Source organism: Schistocerca nitens, chromosome 1, assembly GCF_023898315.1.
Source record: "Schistocerca nitens isolate TAMUIC-IGC-003100 chromosome 1, iqSchNite1.1, whole genome shotgun sequence".
Lineage (NCBI taxonomy): Eukaryota > Metazoa > Arthropoda > Insecta > Orthoptera > Acrididae > Schistocerca > Schistocerca nitens.
The window spans coordinates 805,625,324-805,652,924 of record NC_064614.1 but is presented as its reverse complement, the minus strand read 5'-3'; the positions used below and the strand labels follow the sequence as shown (position 1 = coordinate 805,652,924).

The window sequence follows — 27,601 nt, the reverse complement described above, 5'->3', positions numbered from 1 at the left end:
GAGGCAACACGGCTATATAAGACGGCGTTTGCAGGTCGCACCTTTAGTGCTGTATTTCACCGCGTTACCGAGATACGATCCGTAACAACAGACTATTGATCGAGTAAGTCCTCATGTTGCTCGTACGCTTGGCCGGCCGTTGTGGTCGAGCGGTTCTAGGCGCTTCAGTCTGGAATCGCGCGACCGCTACGGTCGCAGGTTCGAATCCTGCGTCGGGCATGGATGTGTGTGATGTCCTTAGGTTAGTTAGGTTTAAGTAGTTCTAAGTTCTAGGGGACTGATGACCTCAGCAGTTAAGTCCCCGTAGTGCTCAGAGCCATTTGACCCATTTCGTACGCTTGATAAGGAAGAGCACATTCTGCAGGCTATCGAAGAAGGGCCAGTTATCAGCACAAGACAAGTGGCTCTGGCATGTGGTACATCTCCAAGTTCAGCATGGAGGATACTTCATGTGTAAGTCATATATCCGTATCATCTTCAACGTGTGCAGGATCTTACGACTGCCGACCATCTACCACGGGAGAACTTTTGCCGACGGTTTGTTGCACAAACTGCTAATCTGTTGTTCGTCTCTTCGGTTTTGTTTACAAGTGTGGTGACGCGTGGAAGAGAGAGAATAAGAAATTTGCACAACCAGCACATAAGAACCAATCGAAATCCTCATGCTACAGCACTGGCTATATGTCAGCATCAGTTTAACGCTTGAGCTGGAATTGTATGTAGGGCCATTGTTCTCCCAATAAGTATTACGTATTCCATCTTTATTAAGACTTTATTTAGAACACCCCTCCCCCGTAGCCCTACTAGACGATACGCTCTCCCCCCCCCCCCCAATACCTTTCATGACAGATGGATACGTAAAAGAGGACCTGTTCCACGGCTTGCACGTACCCCCGACCTCAGTCCTTTGAATCATTATCTCTGGGGACACCTTAAACAATTGGTCTATGCAGAATACCATCCGGATGCGGAAATTCTTCATAAACGTGTCCGTAAACCTGCGAAACTATTCGAAACGGTCAGGGAGTATTTGGAATTGTGCAACAGACAATGAGTCCACAAGTGCAGTCGTGTTTAGAAGCAAGAGGAAGAGATTTAGAGCATTTATTGCGTATTTGTGTGTTGGTCAATTCCGAATACCTTAAATGTAAACTTCCATTGCTAACTCGAAAACGAAGGATTTTCAGACTGATGTTTATACCAGCTTTTTTTCTTGTTTTGGTGTTAGGAACCTGTCCTAAAAGTTTGTAAAAGTACTTTTGAAACACCTTGTGTGTTGGGGTCATTCAAAATGAATCGAGCCAGAGGCTGTAAAATAAAAACCGCTGAAGGGACCGTAATCCCTTCGCCTGAGGAAGAACATATGGTCCTTACAAGAGCGTCGAGGCCACAAACTCGCCTCTAGAGGGACAAGGGCGCACAGTAGCACACCCACGTGACGACAGAGAGAACACGTGCACACGTCGACGGTCCACTGCACCCGCTCCTGCTGAAAACAGAGAAATGGAGGCTTAAAAAGACATGCAAAGGGTTTTAGTGCGTTTCCTTAAAGCTGAAGGAGTGCAGGGAACGTACATTCATTGAAGTGTGGCACAAGTGTACGAAGAGCACTGAATGTCCGTTGTAATTACGATGCTCAGTGCGACCTGCGGGGCAATGGCTGGCACGGTAACTCGCTGGTCTTCGATAATGTGGTCACCTACATGCCAGACAATGGTATCGGTAATGCAGTGTGGCTTTCCAGATGGAGCGTCATCCGCCAACGATAACCGTCCTTCCTTGAATCGTTTGTGCCACGGCCTGACCCTGCATCGAACATGCAGTGCTCGTTGTACACTAGTGCCATTCTTTGATGAATTTCCATTCTCTGCAACCCTTCCGGTGTCAGAAAATGCACAACATCCCTTTGATCTACCAATTCTCTTTTTTTTAGCATGACTGAGTGCAGTGGACAGTTGACGCGCGCACATGGTCGCTTTGACGTGACATAGATGGGGAACACTGAAGAATAGGATACAACCCGTCGGCTTTGAGAAATGACGTCAGAAGTTACCAAAGATGATGCGTTGCAAGGATTTAAAAGCATAGACGAATGTTGACAAACACACGATGTAGAACAGAGAAAACAGATCGGGGACATGTATCATGTACATCCATATTTCGAACGTAATGTGACTTGTACCGCTTTGTTCACAGTAGAAAACCCTAGTATAAAGCTATATACGTTACACTGGCATGGAGTGCCTAAGTTCATATATATATATATATATATATATATATATATATATATATATATATATATATATATTAATTTTACGTATGTGGTTTTTTTTCGCCATCGCTAGCACTAGTATCGCTGAACAATAGGATACTAGTACTAGCGAAGGCAAAACAGGCGACAAACGCAAATTTGTATCGTATACTTCAGCTGACCTCTATAGGTCAACTGCAACGTCAAGTTTGTATCCATATAGGTCAACTGCAGAATGGGATACTAACACTGGTACTAGCAAAGACGAAAAAAGCGACAAATGTCGAATTTGTATCGTGTACTTCAGTTGACCCTGATGTCCTACCTATCATCCACTAACTGCTTCCCGCGAAGTGCTTCCTTCATTGGCCCAAACAGATGGAAGTTGGAAGGTGCAAAATCCAGGGTGTAGGGTGGATGAGGAAGAAAAGTCCAACGAACTCTTGTGAACGCCTCTCAGGTGCGCAGACTTCGTGAGGCCTTGCATTCTCACGGAGAACGCAGGAGAGTCAGCTGTGTGCAGCTGCAAGCGCTTATGAACATCTGCGATGCTCTGGTTTTCCGCCAAAAGGAACTCAATGGCAGCTCTCTGACTGGAACTCACCTCCGTTACAGATGCTATTTTGAAGGCTGCGCATAACTTATCGAACTTCGTGTAAGTATAGAGGCTGACGCGGGAAAATTCCGCGGTGTCCCACAACAAATTCAGCATTTTTTGAACACAAACTGGCCGAACAAAAACTCTGTTGCATTACTTATTGAACGCCCCCCGTAGTTGACATCTGTTTCCTTCGGTCTATTGATAAGCTTCAAGTTACGGAGCTGTAATTAATATTTTTTAGGATTTAGGTCATAGACATTTTGAGTCACTTATAAAGTTTGAATCAAGGAGGCGCAAGTGGCATTCAGGAAAACAGTTTTGAAGCAAGACCCGATTTACAAGAAATTAAATGTTGTACATTTGCTTGTGGCAATAACGAAGTTGGAAGCTTTATTGAAGAGTCTGAAAATTTTTTATAATCATTCCATGGATCAGTGGAGGTTGCAGCAAGAGATTAGCTGATCAAGCATTATACTGAGTTTATGAAGTTGACCAAAACAAAATTGTGACCCGAATTCGAAAGATGTTCAGCTTGATCTGATGATGGTGATTTATGGCGGAGGGCTTTAAACAGCAAGATTATCAGCGCCATTGCGTTAATGATATACCGATGAACATGGTGAAAATCTATGGTAAAAGTTCAATGAACCCGAAAATCGAGTTTCATTCCCCCACAAAAATAGCAGGGCAACAACAGTATGGTGAGCTTCAGAAAAGCCCATAGTAAAATGCCAACGAGACACAACAGAATAACTACATAAAATCATGGATAAAACACCTGTGAAGTCACGGTTAAAAGAGGGGCAAATAACTGCGGCTGGATGGCTACTTATAAATTATAAGTGACCCAGCCACTCGGTGACAGATTAAGATCTCTCACCCAATATTTTGGAAAGTATTCCGGACACCACACAAAATACCAAAATAAGAACAACACTCGTCTCGTTATCAATTAAAATAAATGACCTGATTCTTGAGTTTCTCCCGGCGTATTTGATAATCAAAATATCCACGGGTGTACTGCCGGTCTACAGTGTCCAACGGGCACAATATTTCGGCGATCATACATGTCGCCATCATCAGGTGAACTGACGGACTGAGCTCCTGTGAACGTGCCGGCACGGAGATCCGTACACTACGGCTGCTCAGGTGGAACTGGGTTCGGTCGCGGCGGCGGCGGATTTAAATACCCTCCGCCCGCGGCGCGCTCACTCCGCCGTCCGCGCCCCGCGCCACGGTCGCGCGGTGGAACAGATTGCGACGGCGTCTGAGATGACGTCGGTGTGATGGCTCCGTCCGCCGTGGTCGTCACAACTATACATTTGCTCGATTTACTCTTGATTAACCCAATCGCTGGTTCCCAAGCCTTGCTAAGATTATAGCCACGGTCACGATTTATGAGGTCGTCATTGGTGCGAATTTCGATGGCCTCTCTAACAACGCTGTCCCAGTATCTCGACGTCTGTACCAGAATCCTCGTGCGTTCATACTCCATAGCGTGATTTTCCGACAAACAATGTTCAGCGACCGCCGACTTGCTCGGATACATCAGTCGAGTGTGCCTCTGGTGTTCACGGCATCGATCCTCGACGGTACGCATCGTCTGACCAATATACGACTTGCCACATTGACACGGAATCTGGTACACGCCGGCCTTCCTCAAACCGAGGTCATCTTTGGCGCTCCCCACCAGTGCACGAGTTTTATTCGGAGGACAAAACACCGTTCCGACCCGGTGTTTCTTCAAAATGCGGGCGATCTTTCCCGAGAGTGCGCCTGTATATGGGATAAACGCAGTGCCTACCTCCTCCCTCGTGATTTCATCCATATCCACAGGTTGTGCTGTAGTGGTTGGGCGGAGAGCACGTTGAATCTGCCACTCTGAGTACCCATTTTTTCGAAATACAGTTCTCAGATGTTCCAATTCCTGGGGTAGACTCTCTGCGTCAGAGATAGTGCGCGCCCTATGTACTAGAGTTTTAAGTACCCCATTCCTCTGTGAAGGGTGGTGACAGCTGTCTGCGTGCAAATACAGATCAGTGTGCGTTGTCTTCCGATACACCCCATGACCTAGGGTGCCGTCAGGTCTTCTCTTGACCAAGACGTCAAGGAAAGGTAGTTTACCCTCCGTTTCAGTCTCCATAGTGAATTTGATGTTGGGGTGTATGGAGTTTAGATGTGTAAGGAAGTCAAGGAGTTTATCCATACCATGTGGCCAGATGACGAAAGTGTCGTCCACGTAACGGAAAAAGCAAGTAGGTTTCCATTCGGATGACGACAGGGCTTCCTCCTCGAAGTTCTCCATGTACAAATTCGCTACCACCGGTGAGAGTGGGCTACCCATGGCGACTCCCTCCGTCTGTTCGTAGTATTCTCCATTAAAAAGAAAATACGTGGAAGTCAAGACATGCCTAAAAAGTTCAGTGGTCTTCTCGTCAAACTTCTGACTAATCAATTCTAGTGACTCTCGCAGGGGTACCCTCGTGAACAAGGAAACGACGTCAAAACTCACCATGATATCTGACTCACCCAACGTGAAGCTATCAAGGCGTTTAACAAAATCCACGGAATTACGGATGTGATGAGGGCATTTACCCACGTAAGGACTTAATATTCCCGTCAGGTATTTGGCCAACAAATATGTAGGTGCCCTGATGTTGCTGACAATGGGGCGTAATGGTACCCCCTCTTTGTGAACCTTCGGGAGTCCATATAGTCTAGGCGGTACCGGACCTTGGGGTAACAATTTCTTAGCGTCACCCTCCGGTAAATCTGCGTCCTTGAGAAGCGACCTCGTCTTGCTGTCCACCTTCTTTGTAGGGTCAACGCTGATCTTCCGGTAGGAATCGTCATTTAGCAGGCTCTGCATCTTATCAGTGTAGTCCTTATGGGAGACAACAACTGTAGCATTGCCTTTGTCGGCCGGTAAGACAACAATTTCAGAGCGCTCCCTCAGATCACGAATGGCCGCCCTCTCTTTACTAGTGATATTTGACTTCATCGGCTTGGATTTCGTCAACGCACGACAAGTTTCACGACGTATTTCCTCAGCTGATTCAGGCAGAAGTCGAGCTGCAACCTGTTCAACAGCACTAACAATTTCTGCGACCGGAGTGAACTTGGGGGTGGGAGCGAAGTTGAGACCTTTCTGCAAAACCGAGACCACATCATCACTCAACACCATGCCACTCAAATTGGCAACTGGGTTGCAGCTGATTCCGCCCATAAGAAGGCAACGGGACGTCAAACAGCTAAGTTCTCACGTCTCCTTGACAAACCATCTCTGCAGGTTCCGGGCAAGACTGTCATCAATTTGAGTGGCATGGTGTTGAGTGATGATGCGGTCTAGGTTTTGCAGAAAGGTCTCAACTTCGCTCCCACCCCCAAGTTCACTCCGGTCGCAGAAATTGTTAGTGCTGTTGAACAGGTTGCAGCTCGACTTCCGCCTGAATCAGCTGAGGAAATACGTCGTGAAACTTGTCGTGCGTTGACGAAATCCAAGCCGATGAAGTCAAATATCACTAGTAAAGAGAGGGCGGCCATTCGTGATCTGAGGGAGCGCTCTGAAATTGTTGTCTTACCGGCCGACAAAGGCAATGCTACAGTTGTTGTCTCCCATAAGGACTACACTGATAAGATGCAGAGCCTGCTAAATGACGATTCCTACCGGAAGATCAGCGTTGACCCTACAAAGAAGGTGGACAGCAAGACGAGGTCGCTTCTCAAGGACGCAGATTTACCGGAGGGTGACGCTAAGAAATTGTTACCCCAAGGTCCGGTACCGCCTAGACTATATGGACTCCCGAAGGTTCACAAAGAGGGGGTACCATTACGCCCCATTGTCAGCAACATCAGGGCACCTACATATTTGTTGGCCAAATACCTGACGGGAATATTAAGTCCTTACGTGGGTAAATGCCCTCATCACATCCGTAATTCCGTGGATTTTGTTAAACGCCTTGATAGCTTCACGTTGGGTGAGTCAGATATCATGGTGAGTTTTGACGTCGTTTCCTTGTTCACGAGGGTACCCCTGCGAGAGTCACTAGAATTGATTAGTCAGAAGTTTGACGAGAAGACCACTGAACTTTTTAGGCATGTCTTGACTTCCACGTATTTTCTTTTTAATGGAGAATACTACGAACAGACGGAGGGAGTCGCCATGGGTAGCCCACTCTCACCGGTGGTAGCGAATTTGTACATGGAGAACTTCGAGGAGGAAGCCCTGTCGTCATCCGAATGGAAACCTACTTGCTTTTTCCGTTACGTGGACGACACTTTCGTCATCTGGCCACATGGTATGGATAAACTCCTTGACTTCCTTACACATCTAAACTCCATACACCCCAACATCAAATTCACTATGGAGACTGAAACGGAGGGTAAACTACCTTTCCTTGACGTCTTGGTCAAGAGAAGGCCTGACGGCACCCTAGGTCATGGGGTGTATCGGAAGACAACGCACACTGATCTGTATTTGCACGCAGACAGCTGTCACCACCCTTCACAGAGGAATGGGGTACTTAAAACTCTAGTACATAGGGCGCGCACTATCTCTGACGCAGAGAGTCTACCCCAGGAATTGGAACATCTGAGAACTGTATTTCGAAAAAATGGGTACTCAGAGTGGCAGATTCAACGTACTCTCCGCCCAACCACTACAGCACAACCTGTGGATATGGATGAAATCACGAGGGAGGAGGTAGGCACTGCGTTTATCCCATATACAGGCGCACTCTCGGGAAAGATCGCCCGCATTTTGAAGAAACACCGGGTCGGAACGGTGTTTTGTCCTCCGAATAAAACTCGTGCACTGGTGGGGAGCGCCAAAGATGACCTCGGTTTGAGGAAGGCCGGCGTGTACCAGATTCCGTGTCAATGTGGCAAGTCGTATATTGGTCAGACGATGCGTACCGTCGAGGATCGATGCCGTGAACACCAGAGGCACACTCGACTGATGTATCCGAGCAAGTCGGCGGTCGCTGAACATTGTTTGTCGGAAAATCACGCTATGGAGTATGAACGCACGAGGATTCTGGTACAGACGTCGAGATACTGGGACAGCGTTGTTAGAGAGGCCATCGAAATTCGCACCAATGACGACCTCATAAATCGTGACCGTGGCTATAATCTTAGCAAGGTTTGGGAACCAGCGATTGGGTTAATCAAGAGTAAATCGAGCAAATGTATAGTTGTGACGACCACGGCGGACGGAGCCATCACACGGACGTCATCTCAGACGCCGTCGCAATCTGTTCCACCGCGCGACCGTGGCGCGGGGCGCGGACGGCGGAGTGAGCGCGCCGCGGGCGGAGGGTATTTAAATCCGCCGCCGCCGCGACCGAACCCAGTTCCACCTGAGCAGCCGTAGTGTACGGATCTCCGTGCCGGCACGTTCACAGGAGCTCAGTCCGTCAGTTCACCTGATGATGGCGACATGTATGATCGCCGAAATACTGTGCCCGTAGGACACTGTAGACCGGCAGTACACCCGTGGATATTTTGAAAATAAATGACCGATCTTGTGGAAGGTCCAGTTCAAACCTCAGGTCGTCATCTAAAACATACTCAGTTAAAATATGTCGTATTGACAGCTGTATCCAGTATCTCTGACATACTGGAGCCTCATCGCGGTGTAAGAGCAAGCCATACGTCAATGGACAATGTCCCAAAAATGGTTCAAATGGCTCTGAGCACTATGGGACTTAACATCTGAGGTCATCAGTCCCCTAGAACTTAGAACTACTTAAACCTAACTAACCTAAGGACAACACACACATCCATGCCCGAGGCAGGATTCGAACCTGCGACCGTAGCAGTCACGCGGTTCCGGACTGAAGCGCCTAGAACCGCTCGGCCACCGCGGCCGGCACAATGTCCCACTCTAAGCCGTGTGATGGCTAGTTCTTCAGACCGTCGAGGGTGGAAGGAGGTAAACCACGTTCAAACTGAAGTTTTTATGGAACATAGTTTATTATACCTCACTTCCAGCCACTGATATTCCCACCAACATACCGCCTTCCTGGTCACAAATGAAGTGACAGCCGGCAGGGGGACTGAACAGCGTGCAGGAGGAGGAAGGGAGCAAGCTTCCTGGGCAGCCGCATCAGCGAGTTTGTTTCCCTGAAGCCTGTGTGCCCTGGAACCCAGGAGAAAATTATTCCCTTGTTTTGCCTTTGCAGTATAAGGAGAGCGTCCTGCACTTGTTGCACCATCCGATGTGCTGGGCACATCTGTCCAATATCGAGAAGGGCATTTAGAGAGTCTGAGCATATTAGGAATTTCTTATCATGATGCCGTCTCATCTGCTCCATTGTCCTTAGGGTTACAAACAATTCCGCGTAATAAATTGAAGACTGTTCTGGGAGTCCTATCTTGGGGAAAATGTCGGGAACAACCGAGAAAATCTCGCTGCTTAGAACCATCCCGGTAGACAGAAATAAAATCTTGGTGGCTATGTAGAATATCTTTAAATTTAATTTTAAAATATAGTCCGGGATACAGTGTTTCCTATAAGCAATTAGTTCTAAAAGCAGTCTGGATCTCGGTAGTAGCCAGGGGGATGCCCTACTTCACCCCTGGCTTTGGACCTTAAGATCTCCCACCTGTAATAACTCAAGGTTTTCCCTTGCACGGACACCAAATGGCCTTATTGCTTGTGGCCGATGACTGAACAGCTGTTCCAGTGGAGGCTGTAGAATGTAGCTGGATGTTGACGATGCAGGGACGGACAGTTCTCTATATGCTTGACATACCACGAGAAGAGGACATCGAATATACAATGGAGGCTCACCAGCCTCTGCACACAAGCTGACAGCGGGGCTCATGCGATAGGGCCTGGCTGACAGCCTAATACTCTCGTGGTGAACCGCATCCAGTATTTTGAGTTGTGAAGGCCTTGCTGACCCATAAATCTGGCATATGTATTCAAGCCGGGATCGCACAAAGGCTTTATAAAGTTGGAGTGACATACCCTGTCGGCTCCCCAAGAGCTATGACTGACACGTTTAAGGATGTTTAAGGCCCTGAAGCATCTCAGAGTCAGTTCTTTAAGGTGTGGCAGCCATGTTAACTTCTCATCAAAAGTAAGGCCCAGATACTTCACCTTTTCCTTAAAAGAGAGGACACGGTGTCCCCCAGTTTTAAAATGGGTAAATTAAGCAGACAGAGGAAACGATTAAAATCGACACAACCTGTTTTCTCCAAAGAGAATTTGAAACCTCTGGTGTAAGACCATTCCTCCAACTGCCTCATCGTCAGTTGCTATTGTCGAGTAGCTGTCGCGAGGCTGGAGGATGCGCAGAAGATATAGAAGTCGTCCAAAAACGAGGAATATAGTAAAGGACGTCGCACTGTGGACGTAATACTGTTTATTACAGTGGAAAATGCTGTGATAATGAAAACACTCCCGTGAGGGACATCATTCACCTAATTAAAACGGTGAGACAGGACATTGCCAAGCTTGTATCGAACATATCTGTCCGAGAGAAAGGACCGTATGAAGGTGGGTAGACATCCACAGAATCCCCTGCTGACAGAGCTGCGACAAAATACTGTATTATGCTTCCAGGTGGTATCGTAAGCTTTTTCCAAATTGAAGAAATCGCCGATAAGGTGTTGCTTGTGAAGGAAATGGTTCAAATGGCTCTGAGCACTTTGCGGCTTAACTTCTGAGGTCATCAGTCGCCTAGAACTTAGAACTAATGAAACCTAAGTAACCTAAGGACATCACACACATCCATGCCCGAGGCAGGATTCGAACCTGCGACCATAGCGGTCGCTCGGTTCCAGACTGTAGCGCCTACAACCGCACGACCACTCCGGCCGGCTGTGAAGGAAAGCTTGTTGAATTGCTATGTTGTGCAAGTCAGCTTATGGAACTTGAAGTTATATCTCCTGAACTCACACTGGAAGTGACTAAGCAAGGACCTGGTTTCGAGGACCCACACTAGGCGCCAATTGACCATTTGCTCCACTGTCTTTCCTACGCAGCTTGTTAGGTTAAAAATACGATAATTACAGGGGTCTGTCGGATCCTTCCCTGGTTTTAAAATTATGATCAAAAGAGATTCTTTCCATGAGTTGAGGAAGTCTCCTGTCATTCAAGTTTCATTAAAGAGCTGAAGGAGGACCTCCTTCGGCCGCCGGTCCAACTGTTTCAACATGCTATAAGTTATCAGGTCGTTTCCAGGGGTCCTATCATAAGCTACTGACAACGCAGAATCTAGCTCCCACAGAGAGAGAGAGAGAGAGAGAGAGAGAGGCTGGTTGTATTCGTCCATGCTGGTGGAACAGAAACCAGAAGCAGCCTTCTCCTGTGTCTCCCGATATCGACAGACAGTAGGATCCTGGCTAGAATCGGCTGTAAGAGACTTATATCATTCAGCCATTGTCTGAGCTATGTCTCTCGGCGATGTCACGAGAGACTCCTGTATTTGTACAGCCGCTATCGGCGGTCGAGAGTTGCACCTTGAGATCCTCCCTCATCCTCATTCTTCGCAAACTTTAATTGCAGATGTGGACCTGTTGATGAGGTTCAGGAACTCTTGCCAAGACCTCAGTTTACTCTTCCGAATTATTCGACTCGCCTTTGCACGCGCCATTCGGAAGTTTGCAGGATTCTTATCTGTAGGTCACCGATTGAATCTGCACTTAGCCGCCCTCCTGCGTCTGATTGCAGACCGACGTTCAACATCCCACCAAGAGACAGGTCGCCTCCTAGTCCTTTCCGTTGACTTTGGGATGGATGCATCGGTGGCATGGTGAGTCACATCTGTAGTGTTATTCACCCAGTTCTGGACGCTGCCACACTGCTCGAAAACAGCTAACTGCCCATAAAGCATCCAGTTACCCTTTTTGAACAACCATCTCGGTGGCTTCCTTTCGGGTTCTGCTTCGTCAGGCAGATGGATCTAGATAGGGTAGTGATCGGTACCATGAAGGCTATATTTCACCCCCCACCCCTCCCCACTGAGCAGTATCTGCTAGGGCAGGCGAGTAGAAGTAGAGGTCTATGGCTGTAGACGAACCTGTAGTGGTTCTAAAATGTGTAGCTTGACCCATGTTCATCAGTATGATGTTGGTAGTGCGTATCAGATCCTTAAGTATCTGACCCTTGGGGCAAGTGGGGTTAGAATCCCTTAGTGCAGTGTCTATACTGAAGTCCCCTAACAAGAGAAAGGGATGGGGTAGTTCATCAAGATCATGAGAGGATTCTACAGCAAAGAGGCTCATAGGACTATACGTACACCTCATCATCAGTCAGACACACCAGAACACTTCTGACGTCACCTGGGACAGCTTTATACCTGAATGCTGAGATCGTTTCCCAGCTCCAAGCTGTATCCATTAGTATCCCATTGGAGTATGGGAGCCATTTCATCAGTGTGGTCTTGACCTACCCCTGTCCTTGCACTTGGGTGGTTAGGTGCTTGTAGATCGAGTTAGGGTGGACATTCTGCCTGGGACTGGTGATGACGCCCCAAAATCTGTGATGTCCTCATCATGAGCCAGACATACCAGAAGATACCTGACGACACCTGGGACAGCTCTCGACCTGGATGCTGAGAGCGTTTCCACGCTCCATTTCCAAGCAAGGATGAAGGGGAAAGGGTGCTGCGAGAGCCATTTTTCTTTTAAGAAAGTGTATTTTGAGAGGCACTCTGGTTTTGGGTTGCCTTTGGGATGCTCGCTGCAAAAGCATTACCGGTCTCTTCTGTCATAGCTACCTAGGTAGCTATGTCTGTAACTTTGCTTTGGCATGTACAGTGCTGGTGGTGGATACTGATTCGCTGGATGTCGCCTGAGTTGAAGTGTCAACCTTACGAACAGGTTTCTACACCAAGGAAGCATAAGAAGTGGCAAAGGGTTTCATAGCCTTATATTCCTTTTTGGCTTCTGTGTAGGGGATATGCTTGGTCACTTTTATTTCCTGAATTTTGTGTTCCTTTGCAAAAACAGGCAGTCTCGGCTCCAGACTGGATGGCTCCTAGAGCAATTAATGCAGACTGCTGGAGATGGACAGTCATTACCAGCATCATGGGCTACCTTCCCACGGGTCACTTTGCGTCTGCACCGCAGCGTTGTATAGCATTTGAAGCAGCGGATAGGGTTAGGTACATAGATCCTAACCCAATGTCGGAGGAAACCCGCCAAGATGTGTTCAGGTAGCGTCGGAGAATTGAAGTTCACAATGAAGGTGGCAGTCTTCTCAATTTCTCCATTATTCTTAAGCGTCCTTTGCTCCACATCTACTATCGCCTATGATGACCATTCTTGTTTGAATTCGGTAATGTGATGTCCATAATGTCACGGCAGGTGATCACACCTTCGCTGGAGTTAAGGAAGTTATGCCACTCATTAATGATGTCATACTGACCCAATTTTTGTGACTTCCTAACTAGTTCATCTATAGATCTTATAATTAAATGTTTCCCTGAGACATTTAAGTCTCTTCGTTATCTACTATAATGATCGAAGCAGAAGAAATGAATTAAAATTTGTGGCATGGCTGGGACTCGCACTCATGTCTTCTTGTTCGCTAGGTAGAAATGTTAACCATTAAACCATCACAACACAATGGTCAACATTGCTGCACGAACTACTCAAGGAGAGTGCCCTCCCCAACACAAACTTCATTTCATATCTTCAGCTTATTCTCCCTTACATTGTCACTACTGCCAGGGCTCTCCGGTATTGGAACAGCACCCCGGCGTTGGACGTAATGGGGAAGTCGTGTACCATAGATGATCTTATCGTAGATAACGGAGAAACTTAAATGTCTCAGGGAAACATTTAATTACAAGATCTGTAAGATCACCTATAGTACAGGACTTTTCCATTACGTCCAACGCTGGGGTGCTATTCCAATACCGGAGAGCCCTGGCAGTAGTGACAATGTAAGGGAGAATTAGCTGAAGATATGAACTGGTATTTGTGTGAGGGAGGGCACTCAACTTCGGTAGTTCGTGCAGCAATGTTAACCATTGTGTTGTGGTGGTGTAATGGTTAGCGTTTCTGCCTAGCAAGCAAGCAAGCAGACCCGTTTTCGAGTCCCAGCCAAGGCGCAAATTATAATTGATTTCTTCTGCTTCGATCATTATCGTAGTTCCACCTAATTTGCCTGTTCAGTCTGTTAGCAAGGAACCACTGGGCAACCGCTTAGTAGACTTTAGAGTACCAGCAAGCCCTTCTAAGCTTTTATGGACGTAGAAGGGGGACACTTTTTCAAATGTCCCCTCCTTCCTCTTGATCATTTCAGAGATTTCTAGGGTTCCATCTTGGCCACACGAGCAGCTAGGGAAATAAGGATCGACACAGACAGAGCCCTGCGTGCCTGAGCAAGCCTTGTACAACTCTGGTACAGCAGGTTCCCCAGAAGCCGCCCCAGAAGTGTTCCACCTCAACAGCCATGCATCTCATCAGCGTGCAGCACATCTTGAGATTGAGGTTTTTTTTGTGGAGGTTCATTCCACGCTCGCGATCCGTGTGGTCAATTTGATCTGATTTTCTCACAAATTTTTTCACATAAGTATGCAACTGTCACTTCTTGTAACGTATACAGGGTATTTTCTTTACGAAGAACTGTTCTGTAAGACAAACACATGAGCCAAAGCGAAGAAAATTTGGAGTAATTGGTGATCTGTACTGTTTGAGACGAAAGTAGAAATAAACATGGAATGGAAATTTGACACCACATATTTTTAATGTTTTGCTGCCTAATTGTGCATGATTAGCGATCCGATAATCCATGAATGCATGCTTGTTTTACGATTCGATGGTGCATGAAAATCAGGGCTCTAGTTATGAGATACAGTGTACAATGTTAATTTCTGTTACAGTTATTGATTAATAAAAATGATATTCGATGTATTTGTATGTCACTTTAACGTCAGTCTATAAGTGTTAATTGTTAAATGCCGACGCTCTAGAGGTCGATTATTACCATCCATCGATGTTTAGACGTCGATAATGGAATTGATATCAGCATGGATGTTTAGATAATATCGCACATACCTAATAGCAAGTGCAATAAAAAATTGTCGGCAGATACGCACAATATGAATGCAAATAATTCTAAGAGGAGTATAGCATTTTGCGAGTCCAACGCCACTGTTTAAGAAAAATCTCATATTCCAATGTAACTGCTGCCCCAAGATACACTAAAAATTCAATATAGGTACATCCAGAGATGATAGCTGCTACCATACCAGTGGTCGCCAAATTTTTTTTTGGTCAAGTGCCAAGACTGACATTGTGGGACGGTACCTCGGAATGCGCTTGTATCGATGTTGGTATTAATTCGTCACCTACATAAATTAGTATGTTATGGGTCCCCCATAGACTAACTACAGCAAGAGCGCGATCAGTTGGCCGCTGGCCCCAAAGTTCTGATCGTTAAAAGACGGTACCATTCGAAACATTTCGTGTGGAATGTTCTCTGCTCCTAATTGCTGTCACCCTCAGCGACTCCAGTGATGTGACACTGTAATTGCCTCATGCAGTGTTGTTGTGTTGTCTGTGTAAGTGGAAGAGTACTTGATTAATAACAGTAATTATACTAATATTGAAATGCATCAAGCAATATGATAAACGATCACACGTGTTTAATAAACGTAATTTTTGTTCTGGTCATTTCGTTGTATTACAACAGCTTTATTAATTTCATATTGCTTGTTACAAATAAGTACCGCATTTGAGATAACTGTTTCTGAAATGTGTATTCACGAATCCATGTTACTTCCATGTTAACATTTATACTATAGCAACTGATTGGTAGGGTCGCGCACGCCCGTAAGTTGTCAGTACTGGAAGACAATCAATAATACATTCCCCTTCCCCCGCACTACCCCTCCGCCCACGAGGTAAACGGCCACCTTTACTTAGCTCACGGCCCAGTTCACAAACGTCAGTTAAAATTAAGCACCTCCTAAAATATTACTGTCTTTGTAAGAGGTTTTATTTGGAACTGAGCAGGAAAAGTACTCTCTTAAAAAGCTCTTAACGTTAATTGACGTTTTTGGATTCGCTTGTTGGTTGCTACATGCATATTATTATAAGGGGCGATCAAAAAGTTTCCGTTTAAAAGCCGTGCAGCCCATAATCGGTATGGGGACATGCGTTATCATGAAACGGCACCCATGAGTATATAGTAAGGGGAGTTGTCATGACATCACAAACTATAATCCGACATCCGCCATGTTAGCAGCACCAAGCATTAGTTCTGGTGAAAGCATTTTGATAAAAAAATACCCCCTTGCATCATTTACAGGTGTACTAGTCGTTCTAATTGCAGTATAAAGTGTAAAGGAATATTATTTCATTCGTAAATGAAGTCGTTCAAGTGATATTTGCTTTTAAATACAAGAATTTCAGTTATGCTGGTTTCTTTTGTTGTGTTGGTTTTATTTCTGTAATCTGACTTTAGATTTTCTATTAGTACAGCTCGAAGAGTGCTCTGGTTGAACACTGAAGGAAGGAAATACTGCATACCGCCCAGACAGCATAAAATACGGCCTTAGAATTTTCGGTAAGGGGACATACTGTAAATGGAACGTCAGTCTCGTCATTCTTTATTGAGGAAATTGGTGGATTAAGAAAGCAGCCCTTTCACGTCACTTACTTTGCTTCTTGGTTATTCGAAACGAGTAACCAAAACAAAGTTACAGTAACGATGCCACGTGCATCATATTACTGGATCAGATATGCCTTTAAGACCAGAAATACGCCTGAAAATGCCTTTCTGAGACTGTGTTACTCACGAAAGCACCGCAATGTTTACTATTTAAAACAAATGTTGCGTGGACACAACAGAAATTAAGGACAAGAAACAGCTCTGAACACTAGTCTGCTAATTTTTAGGAGCTACGAGTACTAACAAGGCGTCGCCGGTTACAAAGCAATGTACACTGATGTGAAAAAAATCGTGTCGAACCTCCTTTTGCCCAGAGTGGCATAGACTCAACAACGAGTTGAAAGTCCCTTGCAGAAATATTGAGCCATGCTGCCTTTATAGCCGTCCTTAATTGCGGAAGTCTCGCCGGCGCAGGATTTTGTGCACGAACTGACTTCCCGATTATTTCCCATAAATGTGGCCAAATCATTCGCTCGAACTGTCCAGAATGTTCTTCAGACCAATTGCAAACAACTGTGCCCCAGTTGTATGCACATTGACACCTATAAAAATTCCATTGTTGTTTGGGAATATCAAGCCAATGAGGAGGCTGTAAACGGTCTCCAATTAGCCACATATAATTATTTCTCGTCAATGATCGGTTCAGTTGGACCAGAGGATCCACACCATTATTAAGCCACCAGCAGCTTGCACAGCGCCTCGTCGACGACTTGGCTCCATGGCTTCGTGGGGTCTGCGTCACACTCGAACCATCCTATCAACTCTTACAATCTGAAATCGGGACTCATCTGACCAGCCCATGGCTCTCCAGTCGCCTAGGGTTCCACCGATATGGTCACGAACCCAGCACAGGTGTTGCAGGGGCTGCCGTGTTGTTAACAAAGGGACCCGCATTCTGCCACACTGTCCTAACAGATACGTTCATCGTAAGCCCCAAGTTGATTTTTGCTGTTATTCCACACAGCGTTGCTTGTCTGCTAGCACTGACAACTCTACGCAAAAGCCGCTGCTTTCGGTCATTAAGTGAAGACCGGAAGACCATCGGCCACTGCGTTGACTGCGTTGAGAGATAACGGCTGAAATCTGGTATTCTCGTCACAAACTTAGCACTGTGGATCTACATCTACATCTACATTTATACTCCGCAAGCCACCCAACGCTGTGTGGCGGAGGGCACTTTACGTGCCACTGTCATTACCTCCCTTTCCTGTTCCAGTCGCGTATGGTTCGCGCTCGAATCTCTCTAATTTTACATTCGTGATCTCCTCGGGAGGTATAAGTAGGGGGAAGCAATATATTCGATACCTCATCCAGAAACGCACCCTCTCGAAACCTGGACAGAAGCTACACCGCGATGCAGAGCGCCTCTCTTGCAGAGTCTGCCACTTGAGTTTGCTAAACATCTCCGTAACGCTATCACGGTTACCAAATAACCCTGTGACGAAACGCGCCGCTCTTCTTTGGATCTTCTCTATCTCCTCCGTCAACCCGATCTGGTACGGATCCCACACTGATGAGCAATACTCAAGTATAGGTCGAACGAGTGTTTTGTAAGCCACCTCCTTTGTTGATGGACTACATTTTCTAAGGACTCTCCCACTGAATCTCAACCTGGTACCCGCCTTACCAACAATTAATTTTATATGATCATTCCACTTCAAATCGTTCCGCACGCATACTCCCAGATATTTTACAGAAGTAACTGCTACCAGTGTTTGTTCCGCTATCATATAATCATACAATAAAGGATCCTTCTTTCTATGTATTCGCAATACATTACATTTGTCTATGTTAAGGGACAGTTGCCAATCCCTGCACCAAGTGCCTATCCGCTGCAGATCTTCCTGCATTTCGCTACAATTTTCTAATGCTGCAACTTCTCTGTATACTACAGCATCATCCGCGAAAAGCCGCATGGAACTTCCGACGCTATCTACTAGGTCATTTATATATATTGTGAAAAGCAATGGTCCCATAACACTCCCCTGTGGCACGCCAGAAGTTACTTTAACGTCTGTAGACGTCTCTCCATTGATAACAACATGCTGTGTTCTGTTTGCTAAAAACTCTTCAATCCAGAATATTGAATTCCCTAACGATTTCCGAAATGAAATGTCCCATGTGTATAGCTCCAACTAACCCTCCGCTTTTAAGGTCTGTTAATTCCCATCGTGTGGCCATAATCACACTTGCACATGAATCACATGAGTACAAATGACAGCTCCGCCAATGTACCACCCTTTTATACCTTGTGTATGCGATACCACCACCATCTGTGTACGTGCATATCGATATCCCATGTCTTTTGTCACATCAATGTAAGTCTGTATCGCCAGCTCCCTTTATTATACCTCCTTGGCAACAGCACACCTTGTCACATCTTCTCACATCTTTCAACAGACAATCTTCATTTTCTGGTGTATAACGCTGCCATAGTACATGTTTCCGCATTTACCGCACACACGTGGGAAATACATGAATGGCATACTAATCCCTTGCCTTCATGAAGGTACTAATATACCAACATCTGAGACGCGATACGGTAGTAGTAGGGCAACAAGGACGCCACACCACGTTGAATTGTTGTCAGATTTATTCAACATGGCGGATCCAAGTTGGCGACAATAGATGTGGAAACGTTGCAGTGACATCATGGTGGGAAATTCAAATTATGCCGCGAAAATAGTCAATTGGGCTACCTCCACTAACATAACCCCCCTCACCTTCTCCCTCCCCTGCCTCATCAGGAAATTGGCGGAAAAAGGACTCAGTCTGTGCTGGGCTGCCAGATAGGATAGATGTAAATCTTTATTTTTCTATACATTGCTCCCCTCCCCTTCTCTCCCTCATCCGAAAATTAGTGGGAAAAGGACTCAGTCTATGCTGGGCTGCCGGACAGGATGGACATAAGTATGCATTGTTTATTCATACAATGTAAGTTGTCATAGGCACTAGCTCCCTCTGGTGTGTTCACCATGAGGTCTGGAGTCCAGCTGACCTAGTTCATAATAGAACTACCAGAGGACACTGTCGTCCCTCCCCCTTGCCACTCCTGTAACTAGCATTCGAGAGAACGACAGTTCAATCCCGCGTCCGGCCATCCTGATTTAGGGTTTCCGTGATTTCCCTAAATCGCTCCAGGCAAATGCCGGGATGGTTCCTTCGAAAGGGCACGGCCGACTTCCTTTCCTAATCCGATGAGACTGATGACTTCGCTGTCTGGTCTCCTCCCCCAAAACAACTCAACCTCCTGTGACTAAATCCAAGATGGCGTTCTAGGCAAAAATGGCGAGAAAAGGACTCAGTCTGCATATAGCTGCCCAACTGGGAGGACGGACATAATTGTTTACTGTGCTCATTGGATGAGATGTCTGTGCTCACAAAGAAGGAGTATATTAGCTGTAACCATGCATCTAAGAACTGTGTTGATAGCAATGATGTTTGGTGAAGACAAATATGTGTCATGAAATAATTAAGATGCAGAAGGATGGGGCTATGTTACACTTCACAACTCATACTGATCAATGCATGTGGTGTAACTGTAGATCATTCGACAAAAGTCATTCTCCCAAAGCGCAAGAGGCAAGACGTTCACTCCAGTGCGCGTGCTCCACTGGAGGAGAGGCCACTCGCTGGCTTACGGCATGGCCACGCGGTACCTGCAGGAGTGGGCACATATTTCCTGTCGCATTAGAAATACTGGCGCCATTCCTCCTTCCCATCCCCGGCTCAATGATACACTTTGTTGTTGAACACAATCTGCTTGGGTTGTTATTCCATCTGGTGTTGAGGAATATTGTCACATAAATAACATGAAGATGTCACAGAAGCCAAATGTATCACTGCACATAGAGAGAGCTTTGCAGATGACGCAAGAATATTTAAAAAATTACACGTTTTATTCCGAGGAATACCACCACCGCTACACTTGAACACAAGACTCTAAAAAGATCGCGGCACACTCGTGAAACCATCCCAGAGACATTTCGCGTGCTTTTGTGACGTGTGCCCCTGTCCTGAGTATGGGCCGCTTCAGAAGTTAGTAAATCCAACTGAATATGGGTCTAAATACACTTTCAAAAAGATCGTTCCACAGTAGTTTGCTTCAATTTTGCGATGTTTAACGCCACAGACTCTTAAGAAAAATACACGACACACTTGTGAAACTACCAGAGACACTCCGCGCTTTTGTGGAAAATACCCTTGTCTTTGAACACGAACTGCTCCAGGAGTTACTAAATCCAATTGAATATGTCTCTAAAATACACTTTCAAAAAGATCGCTGCACAGAATTTACCTCAGTTTTGCAATGTGTACACTACACTTGAACATGTACTCTAAAAAAAGATTGCGGCACACTTGTGAAGCCTCCCTGAGACACTTCACATGCTTTTGTGAGAAACAGATCCAGAAACCGATATCATTTGCAACATCTGATTTTTATACGCCAAAACGACGATATTCGGAAGTCTAAATAAATATCTCTATAACTCTAGGAGCAGTCCATTTTCTTTTAGTTTTATGAGCAAAATCTCTATAGTTTTTATGTTCAACTGCAGGATAATATATGCAGCTCATTATTTTGCGACATTCAACGGAGTGCACCGCCGCCAATTATAGATGATCAGCAGAGACATGTTCACCCCACGTAAAATTGGGGAAAAAAGCTTCCACAATTGTAATGCGAAAATTATCGATCACCACAGAATGTTCTCGTTATTTCTAAACCGTCATCGAGTAAAGAAAAAGCGAAAATTTAAACTGCAAAGAAATACATCAATGTTAAGCAGTTTCTTTCAACTTGATGGACAACTTATACGCCCTGAGACTGTCTATCGCGTTCAAATCAGTGTCTGTAAGCAAACAGTCATGCACTTATGTATTACAAATATTTCAGACATGTGAAGTAACATTAGAGAATACAATCTCTCACGCTGTTGGCTCACATGCCGGAAAAAAATGTGCGATGCTATTACTAGCGTTTACGAAACAAATCGTGAGCGCCTGTCTCGCCCCGTGTAGGTGGGAGATTGAAACATCGTGAAAAGGTATCGCCACAACGAAAAAGGAAAAAAAAACCGCCTGTCAAGAATCATCCCTTGATACCTCAGCCATCTGCAACACACGTACAGACACAGACATCCAGAAAACAGAAGGAACGTACCGCAGCTGTAGAATATGTGGTTGGAGGTGACTGGATGCATTCGAGAACAGCGCTATACTATGCTGTCCGACCAGAAAGATAGTGGATTTGCACTAGGTGTTGACAACTGTCCTACATTTACAAGCAATTTTAGAATATGTGGTAAGAAGTAATATCATGATCCTATGAGCTGAAGTGAAATAAAATCGATAAAATTACGAGAAATGACGAAAAGTACGTATAAACTGAGGGAAAATACGTCAAAATGCCGGGAGGGGGAATGAGAGGAATAAGTGGATACTTGCATGTCTTCTGCTTGGTGTAAAAAAATTCTTGTGCACGGGAACGAGTGAGCAACAGCAAGAGGAATACGAGATGAAGTTGGAATGGAAGCACCTGCAACCAGGAAAACCAATCATTTTTCGTTGACAGCGATAAGACGGCTGGGATAGAATGTTTAACGTGGATGACCACCAACTGTAGAGTAATAAATTTATATGTGTCGTGTCACAATTCCAGGTGTGAACCCAAAGCTATCGCCAACGCCTTATAAATTTTTATAACGTGTCCTTAGCTAAATAGCATTGTATTACCAGCTGGGGTGACTACAATATATAACTACAGAATGGATCACATGTTTGACCCTGTGCAGGACTATTTAGGTGTTTCAAACACTAATGAACTGTATTTACAATATGCTTCTCTGTGCTCTCTTCCAATCACAGCCATGCGGTGTGAGCTAACAAAAACCTTACAAACGGTTGCTGTGTGGCTTTTTTTTCTTTTTAACAACATTTTGCTGTATGTCTATTGAGGTAATAGCAATACATGGAAGTTGAGTACTGTCTTTGATGCTTTCCTGAAAAGAAAAGAACTATGTGCCTCTAAACTGATGTTGATCTTCGTTAAAGGATGGAGTGATTGGTTGATAAGGGTTGTAGCAAGGTATGATTTAATGGTGGACTGATGATGCATTCTAGGGAGAGGGGGATGTTGCTGCAAGCCATTCGTCACGCTGTTAACCATTTTTCTCCGTTGTTCTCTCAGGGTGTATCAGTTGTGTGGCATAACCTGCGATCGACTAATTTACAATTGCGTGTTCTGTATGTGTGACTTAGAGCACTGTCTACCGGCGATGGTTAACAAGAAACGTCTCCATACGACAGTCATTAGAGGGCTTCCAACGCATATGTGATGATGAAACACATCCATCAATGGAAAACCCGTTTTGGCACCCTCATCTAGATGAACGAAGATGTTTGCGGTGTACTCCATTTCTCTGTCACATCTCGGACATAAATTGAGTCTTCAGTTTCATATAGTAGGTATGAAGCAGCTGTTACTATACTTTTCATGTTCGTTCTACCCAAAATGCGTTCAAGTGGATTGTCAGGTTGGGACAGGACTTTTTACTAGATTGGTGTATAAGACTCGCAAAAATTCTCGTAGAAAATCAAACAGAACATGGGTATGTCAGCAATATGACCATTTACATATGAAAAACTGTGGAAAAAATGCGGAAAATGATATAAAATCGGTAAAATTCAAGGAGAACGTGGTATAATCACGAAAAATTGATGTGAGATACGTAAAAATTGAAGAAAGAAGCGTGAAATATGTCAAATCGCGAAAAACTCGTAAAATTATGGAAACTGATTGAGTATACATAAAATCGGAGACAAATACCACGAAAAGAGTACTGAGCAAAATCAATAAAACTGAGTGTTCTGGAGGAGGAGGTAGACTGATGTTACGTACACACCTTAATAGTGGAGAGAGGAGGCGTTCTAGACACGTAGCGTCAAGGCGAAACAGCAATATTATTCTGCACATGAGCAATACAACCTAACTTTGAGCCAAGATTTCTAAGTGCAAGGCGAAGGTTACCAGGGGCAGTGGTAACTGCGGTAAGACTGTTACATCTCATCCGGCTACTGATGTGGTGTTTATTTCTTCGTATACATTTTCGGCTGTCGAAGATAATTTTATAGGGCTGTTGTGAGTGTAATAATTTCCGAACCGTAATCGGGCTAGAACTTCGTAAACGACAGGCGTCACACACATCTGGAAACCTATGTAGTGTTTGTGTTACAAAGAATTGATGTTTTCTTTGTTGTGCAACGTAGCAATTTTATACTTTACAGTTTGTCACCATACTTTATCGTAGAGAAACTTGCAGAGAGAAGTTATGTATCATGCGTTGGGAATATATTTTTTACACTGGAATGTCAGCAGCGAAGCATTCCACGAGACTAATACGCCGGAATCCGCGCCGCTCTAGCATTACAGCGTGATTTAAGTGCAGAACCTTGTAGCCTTAGGAATATATGTGTTTACATTTCACGATCATTGTTCTCTTATCAATACCTTCTTGGTACTTTCCCCAGACACTAGAACAATACTTCTGAATTGATAGCGCAGATGATTTACGTAAAATGCTTCAAACTATGTCCGTCTGGACTCCATTATGCATAAACTACACATTTCTTCTTCATAACCGTCTGTTATATTGTCGCAGAAGAAACTGAGTAGCACAGTCACCGTGGTGTAGTGATTATAATACTAGACTGTTGGATGGAGCGTCGTGAGTTCTAAACTCCTCTGAACTCGAAAATTTTAGTTTCTACATTCGTTTCGAGTACATTCTAGAAGTATCCACAAATATCAAGACTCATTGTACTGGAATGTTCTGTAACTGTACATATACCATACGTGTTCTGGCCGGAGGCAGTTCGCTCCGCGCTCTTGTATGTGCAAGTGCTGAATAAACCTTCGTTAAGTGAAGTTAGTGTTCGTCATTCATCTAATTACAATATCATCACAACACTCTCATAGCTAATATGCACTGATAAGGGGTGCTAACCTCCTCGACAGGACCGTAGCTGGAGAGATCTTGTACACTTGGATGGGCGCTGTAAGATTAGTGTGGAACGGTCTTCGCTGAACGGCAGTTATGGGCTCAGTTCACTCTGATGGAATGTAGTGCATACAACAGCCTTCTACTTCTGGTCAGCTGCAGATTAAATCGGTGAGGGTTGGTCAAAGGCAATGCGGGGAGATCTCTCAATCTCCAACTTTATCTTAAGAACCCGACAATACTTCGTGTCTCCCAACCTCATAGGGAAAGATAGGCAACCGCAATCGTAAATAATGCACTATGTTCGAAGCATTAGAAATGTGTAGATCAGTATAGGACCTGTCTGGTACTCTTTGGTATATATATGTTCGAGAATTAACAGTGATTGGACGTACTGCACAGTCATCTATCTACATTTCTCAATCTTGTATAGATACTGACAAAGTAGTGGAAGGGTGGTTTAGCGATGATACAGAAATTTGGAAGCACACTGTCGCCTCATTAGTTTGTGTTGAAATTACAGAAAAACTTGTAAAATTGCTAAAATTGATCGCGCTATCAACTGCGGTGCTTATTACAGTTAATCGACAGCGTCTTTTCCATCCCATCTATCGACTGGTATGCTGTCGATTACCACATAAAGATTGACTGACATCACTTGTTTGAGATGGAGAGAGAGTCTTAGTGGGAGCAACAGCCTCTGAGAATGGCCTGCATCAAAACGGTGATCGCGAACATGACTGTGATATGATAGACCAATGGATATGGAACACCTAGACATCAGCTACCACATCAATGTGACTGGAAATACCCCACAATTTCGCAAAACTCTACCAGTTTCCGTATGTTGTGATGTCTTCTGCATTTTTTCCTTGATGAGAAACACTACCTCTGTCTTTTATTTTAATCCTCCTGTATCTATTGTGGAAGCAGCAGCGGCATAATTTACACCATGCAATGTCCAGTTTTCTGCAAGAGCCAATGGATCAAGACATGTTAATGTCAGTTTAGCACCTGTCACAAACCTCAAAGTCATGGTGCAAAAAACAAATTGATGGTGGTGGATGTAGCTGTATTCATGCACTGCTTGGATGTGTTACAGCAGAAGAAAACAACGTGTCAAACAACAATACAGGAACCCTCTCTTACGATTGATAGTCTGTGGGACATGGTCCTCCTACAGTACAGGTAACAAAACTTTACACTGGTCTGTGGAAGTGACTTCGATCATGAGCCCCCTTCTCCAAGGGACCAATATCTGTATATTTAATAGAATCGCCACATATGGTTAATGCCGGCAAGCAGACTGTATTTGTTTTCGATATATCAGAAGACAATGGTTCAAATGGTTCTGAGCACTATGGGACTTAACATCTGAGGTCATTAATCCCCTAGAACTTAGTACTACTTAAACCTAACTAACCTAAGGACATCACACACATCCATGCCCGAGGCAGGATTCGAACCTGCGACCGTAGCGGTCGCGCGGTTCCAGACTGTAGCGCCTAGAACCGCTCGGCCACTCCGGCCGGCTATCAGAAGGCAGGGATTTGCTAATATCTTATAGAGTTCTCTAACGGATGACATTAGCACAGTCTTTATAATTCGTATTTCTCTGTTGGATGGTACAAAATAATGAGGTGTCAGGGAATTTTTGGCTAATGGACGTGAATGCACTATGAGAGATGCAGATCTCCTTTGGACTGCAATACCTGTATGTAGTTTGAAGATGTGTCACAATGCACTAGCAAAATCCTCATCCTTCTTCCATGCCCTGTATAATGAGGAGTTTTCCTAATTTTCCCAACAAGAAACACCACTGTAACTGCTCGTACTATCTTTTCTAGTACTTCATGTCGCAGTGGAAGGCTTCATTTGGCACTGGCCTCACACACTTTACACAGTTGGTGGAGCCGGCCGCGGTGGCCGAGCGGTTCTAGGCGCTTCAGTTCGGAATCACGCTGCTGCTACGGTCGCAGGTTCGAATCCTGCCTCGGGCGTGGATGTGTGTGACGTCCTTAGGTTAGTTAGGTTTAAGTAGTTCTAAGTCTAGGGGACTGACGACCTCAGATGTTAAGTCCCATAGTGCTCAGAGCCATTTGAACCATTTGAACAGTTGGTGGAGCTACGACAACATGTTCCCATTTCCACTGAGTAATCAAAACGGGCTCCTGTTTCATTAACTCTTCTCGTTCTGTTTCCCCGTAGGATGCAGGAGGTCTTTGATATAGCGCACTCTGACTTCCATTTAGGTCCAACTTAAATGGGGATGATCACATGGACGAAGCTACAGGGAAGGAGGGGCAGAGACTGAGGAGCTGTTACAAGATGCAGAGGGACTGTCTAAAAAAGAGCGCTGGCGTTTTTGCTATATTGGATCCTTAGCAGACAGGTTCGATAAAGGTGACTCGTTTCGAGATATGAGAGTGGCACGAATATATTAATGTGATTCACCAGTGGCTGTAATCATTAAAAGACGTCTCTACAGGATCCAACGCGGGTATGTGGTTGAATAGATACACCAATAGATTCCCAATTGCAGACAGCATTTCTACCAGAATGTGTAACGCTATCACAGACTCTTGTGTGTACCTGTAGACCTAAGACCACCTTTCATGCAGCGTGATGGTAACATAGTGGTTAAGATCGCGTTTTTAATAGTGCAGTCTTTACGCGAAATGTATGTTGTGGACTGTAGAATCCCTCTGGGGTCAGTTTCAAATGTCAGTTCTCAATAGTGTTCCTAGGAAAAAAACATCGTCTTCCCTAACCCCCCCCCCACGAATTCCTATTTGACTTACCTGGCGATTGTAATTCGCCTGCTGAAAAAATAATTACTCGCCATGCAAAGTGACTCTCATGATCAATTTCAGTAATTAGCCTATCAATTAGCAATTAGATATGAATGACATGCAGCCTGGTGGGTGGAAGAGATGACTAGGGCAAAGTGGAATGTTTCTTGACAGGCATTTTTTTCTATTTTTTCGTTGCCGCAATATCTTTTAACGTTGTTTCAATCTCCCACCTACACAGGGTGACACAGGCTCTCACGGTTTGTTTCATAAACACTAGTATGATATAGCATCGCACTGGTAAAACGGGACCCACCATGATGT

The 27,601-nt window shown here is 44.9% G+C and overlaps 1 protein-coding gene across 1 annotated transcript in view; it reads right to left on the bottom strand.

The window, feature by feature from the left end:
- The window catches only part of LOC126204440 (dynein axonemal intermediate chain 3-like), a gene marked incomplete at its 3' end in the record, with an annotated part of 162,842 nt that overhangs the window by 94,609 nt on the left and 40,632 nt on the right, over positions 1 to 27,601 (bottom strand). The gene's annotated exons all lie outside the window — the stretch shown is intronic.